Source organism: Symphalangus syndactylus, chromosome 22 (assembly GCF_028878055.3).
Source record: "Symphalangus syndactylus isolate Jambi chromosome 22, NHGRI_mSymSyn1-v2.1_pri, whole genome shotgun sequence".
Taxonomy (NCBI): domain Eukaryota; kingdom Metazoa; phylum Chordata; class Mammalia; order Primates; family Hylobatidae; genus Symphalangus; species Symphalangus syndactylus.
In genome coordinates this window covers 9,433,511-9,438,472 of record NC_072444.2, presented here as the reverse complement: position 1 = coordinate 9,438,472, position 4,962 = coordinate 9,433,511, and the positions used below count along the sequence as shown (strand labels likewise).

At 50.3% G+C, this 4,962-nt stretch overlaps 1 pseudogene; it reads right to left on the bottom strand.

The window, feature by feature from the left end:
• Positions 1–2,510: 2,510 nt before the first annotated feature.
• Positions 2,511–4,276, bottom strand: LOC129472696 (dynein light chain 1, cytoplasmic-like; annotated as a pseudogene).
• Between the last annotated feature and the right edge of the window lie 686 nt (positions 4,277–4,962).

Genomic DNA, 4,962 nt, shown 5'->3' with positions numbered 1-4,962 from the left:
AAATGTATTTTTTTTTTTTTTTTTTTGAGACAGAGTTTAGCTCTTATTGCCCAGGCTGGAGTACAATGGGAAGATCTTGGCCCACCGCAACTTCTGCCTCCCGGGTTCAAGCGATTGTCCTGCCTCAGCCTCCCAAGTAGTTGGGATTACAGGCATGTACCACCATCCCCAGCTAATTTTTTGTATCTTTAGTAGAGATGGGGTTTCTCCGTGTTGGTCAGGCTGGTCTCGAACTCCCAACCTCAGGTTATCTGTCTGCCTCGGCCTCCCACAGTGCTGGGATTACGGGTGTGAGCAACCACTCCTGGCCTAAAAATGTCTTTTTATGGTTTGTTTGAGTCAGGATCCAAACAAGGTCAACATGTTACATTTGCTTGTGATGTCTTTGCTTCCTTTTTAAAGTATAACATTTTCCTCCTCTCAATACCAGGAAGCCCATCTTCTTTTGGAGACCCTAGATTACCCTAGTGGCCTCCTGGGGGGAGGATATTGGCGTGGCGAGCGGATGGCAGCGGTTGCGCTAGCCCAGAAGCTGTAGTATTACTACCTTTTTTTTTTTTTTTTTTGAGCTGGAAGTCTTGCTCTGTCGCCTAGGCTAGAGTACAGTGGCATGCTCTTCGCTCACTGCAACCTCCACCTCCTGGGTTCAAGCGATTCTCTTGCCCGAGTAGCTGAGATTACAGGCAGCCACCACAGCACCCAGCTAATTTTTGTATTTTTAGTAGAGACGGGTTTCACCATCTTGGCCAGGCCGGTCTCGAACTCCTGACCTCATGATCCACCCGCCTCAGCCTCCTAAAGTGCTGGGATTACAGGCGTGAGCCACCACGCCCGGCCTTTTTAGTTTGTTTGTTTGAGACAGAGTCTCGCTCTGTCACCCAGGTTGGAGTGCAGTGGCATGATCTCAGCTCACTGCAACATCCACCTCCCGGGTTCAAGCGATTCTCCCGCCTCAGCCTCCCAAGTAGGTGGGACTACAGGCGCATGCCACCATGCCCAGCTAATTTTTTGTATTTTTAGTAGAGATGGGGTTACACCGTGTTAGCTAGAATGGTCTTGAGCTCCTGACCTCGTGATCCACCCACCTCGGCCTCCCAAAGTGCTGGGATTACAGGCATGAGCCACTACACCCAGCCCCTCCCTCCTCTTGAGGATTCCTTTTGCTTTTCTCCTGTATTGACTTTCCTATTTCTTGTTTCCAGAATTTTATCTAAAGTTACCTGAACTGTATCTTTGTTTGCCCTCCGGTTTTGGTAGACCATATCTGCCAGTAGTTTCTTGTGAAATGATGCATCAGAGGTAAAAATGTTTAGATCTTGTATATCTGATTATGTCTTTACCCACATATTTGAATGATGGTGTTAATTTTTTTTTTTTTTTTTTGAGAGAGTCTCGCACTCTGGCCCAGGCTGGAGTGCAGTGGCGCCATCTCAGCTCTCTGCAAGCTCCACCTCCCAGGTTCACGCCATTCTCCTGCCTCAGCCTCCTGAGTAGCTGGGACTACAGGTGCCCGCCACCACGCCCGGCTAATTTTTTGTATTTTTAGTAGAGACGGGGTTTCACTGTGTTAGCCAGGATGGTCTCAATCTCCTGACCTTGTGATCTGCCCACCTTGGCCTCCCAAAGGGCTGGGATTACAGGCATGAGCCACCGCGCCCGGCTGATGTTAATGTTTTAACAAGGTACAGAATCCTAGGTTGGAAATCATCACCTTTCAGAATTTTGAAGGCATTCCTCCGTTCTTTTTCTTCAAGTTTTGCCATTGAGAGGTTTAAAGCCATTCTGATCTCTGATCTGCTATGTGGGACTTACATCTTTTCTGTTTGGAAACTGATAGAATCTTGTCTTTGTCTGCAGGTCCTGACATGTCACAGTGGTGAGTCATGATGTAGATTTATTCTCATTCATTGTGCTAAGCACACAGTGGGCCCTTTCAATCTGGAAATTTATGGAAAATATTTTAAATTATTTTATGATATTTCCTCAACTTTTTTCTTTTAGATGGAGTCTCTGTCGCCAGGCTGGAGTGCAGTGGTGCCATCTCGGCTCACTGCAACCTCTGCCTCCTGGGTTCAAGCGATTCTCCTACCTCAGCCTCCCGAGTAGCTGGGATTACAGGTGGCCACCACCACGCCTGGCTAATTTTTGTATTTTTTAGTGGAGACAGGGTTTCACCATGTTGACAAGGCTGGTCTTGAACTCCTGACCTCAAATGATTAGCCTCCCTCAGCCTCCCAAAGTGCTGGGATTACAGGCGTGAGCCACCGCGCCCGGCCATAAATAAATATTTAATTAAAATAAGAAAAAGTTTTCTCTCTGCATTGTCTCAATTTCCTACAAGTTTCTTTCTTCCTTTTTTAAATTTTACTGTTTTATAACCACAAGAAACTAGTACAGAGAATGCCCTGTACAAAACACAGTCAAGGTTCAAAGACCGAGGTGTTCCCTTAGCAAGGCTGAAAATTTCAGTCTCTGGTATTTGGAATTTAGGGTGCAGTCCTTGTTTTTGGATGGATACTGGGTGTGTGTCACAGTCCATGCTTTTAAACAGATTTGAACAGAAGAATGGCCATTTAGCCCAGGTAAAAGTAGATGAAGTGGCCGGGCGTGGTGGCTCACGCCTGTCATCCCAGCACTTTGGGAGGCCGAGGCAGGCAGATCACCAGAGGTCAGGAGTTCAAGACCAGCCTGGCCAACATGGTGAAACTCTGTCTCTACTAAAAATACAAAATTAGCCGGGCATGGTGGCACATGCCTCTAATCCCAGCTACTCAGGAGGCTGAGGCAGGAGAATTGCTTGAGCTCAGGAGGTGGAGGTTGCAGTGAGCCAAGATTGCGTCATTGCACTCCAGCTCCAGGCGACAGAGCAAGACTCCGTTTCAGAAAAAAAAAGAAAAAAGTAGATGAAGTGTTTGGTTTTGAGACGTGACAGCCTGCTGGCAGCCCTCACAGCCCTCGCTCGCTCTGGGCGCCTCCTCTGCCTGGGCTCCCACTTAGGCGGCACTTGAGGAGACCTTCAGCCCGCCGCTGCACTGTGGGAGCCCCTTTCTGGGGTGGCCAAGGCCGGAGCCCACTCCCTCAGCTTGCGGGGAGGTGTGGAGGGAGAGGCGCAGGCGGGAACCAGGGCTGTGCGCGCAGTGCTTGCGGCCAGCGCGAGTTCCGGGTGGGCGTGGGCTTGGCGGACCCCGCACTCGGAGCAGCCCGCCGGCCCCATCGGCCCCGGGCAGTGAGGGGCTTCGCACCTGGGCCAGCAGCTGCTGTGCTCAATTTCTCACTGGGCCTTAGCTGCCTTCCCGCGGGGCAGGGCTCGGGACCTGCAGCTCGCCATGCCTGAGCCTCCCCCCTCCCCATGGGCTCCTGTGCGTCCCGAGCCTCCCCGACGAGCGCCGCCCCCTGCTCCACGGTGCCCGGTCCCATCGACCACTCAAGGGCTGAGGAGTGTGGGCGCGCGGTGTGGGACTGGCAGGCAGCTCCACCTGCAGCCCCGGTGCGGATCCACTGGGTGAAGCCAGCTGGGCTCCTGAGTCTGGTGGGGACGCGGGGAACATTTGTGTCTAGCTCAGGGATTGTAAATACACCAATCAGCACCCTGTGTCTAGCTCAGGGATTGTAAATACACCAATCGACACTCTGTATCTAGCTGCTCTGGTGGGGCCTTGGAGAACCTTTGTGTCTAGCTCAGGGATTGTAAATGCACCAATCAGTGGCCTGTCAAAACAGACCACTCGGCTCTACCAATCAGCAGGACGTGGGTGGGGCCAGATAAGAGAATAAAAGCAGGCTGCCCGAGCCAGCAGTGGCAACCCGCTCGGGTCCCCTTCCACACTGTGGAAGCTTTGTTCTTTTGCTCTTTGCAATAAATCTTGCTGCTGCTCACTCTTTGGGTCCACGCTGCCTTTATGAGGTGTAACACTCACCGCGAAGGTCTGCAGCTTCATTCTTGAAGTCAGTGAGACCAAGAACCCACCAATTCCGGACACAGTTTCATGTGTCATATAACTAGCGAAATTCCTCCCCACCATGCAGTGCCACATGGGATTTCACTTCTGTCACATTCCTTCTTGGTATGAGCCACAGTGTTCTTCTCTATGTCATATTTCTCCAGAGCCTGAGTAACACACTCTACCGAGTCCTGTTGTCTCTTCTGACATGTCTGCATTTTTTATCACAGCCTTTGGGTCACACATGGTTACCGTGGGGAAGGGGCCTGGCTGACTGCAAAGGTCTCCTGGGGGAGGTGCTAGCATCTCTGAGGCCCCGCTGGAGCTGCTGTCGCTACCGACGCCTTGGCGCGTCTCACAAGTTTCTTTCTTTTGTTTGTTTTGGTCTCTATCCTTTCTCTTAGAGGAAAACCTTGTGTTTGGTAACCCTTGGCATCCTGCCCATGAATAAAAGTTGGACACTAAAAGCTGATTGGAAGTTCTGTGCATGAAGATGGGAGACACCAGCCATGAGGTCATTTGTCTATGAACCAGTGTCCCTTAGGTCACTGATCATGAAGAGCTATTTTGGGGGAGATCCCAGTACCATTATCTTTAGATCTTTCATATTTGGCTTCATTTTCCCCAAAGAAGAAGACTCATTTGCCCAGCATTCTGGGAGCAGAGTGTGGGAAAAGCCAACCAAATTCTAATTCCCCTTTTTTGAAATAGGCCCATTAACGGTGCCTGCTGACCCTTATTCCAGAGATTGTCTGTTTTACTCTCTCAAGAGAATAAACCTCTGTGCTTTTGCCGAGAGGCTGCAGTAGAGGAAGTGAACTAGGTCTTCCACCAGTCCTTGTGGTTGCAGCTGCACTTCACCCCTACTTCCAGGGTTACCAAAGGTATGTTAATTCCTGAGTATATCTGACTACTTCTTCACTTTCTCATTTCTGGCCCAGATGCAGTATTCTTGGGCCTGCCAGGCTTATTCCTACTCATCTTTTTTTCTACCTGTAACATTCTATTGCATTTACTGCCC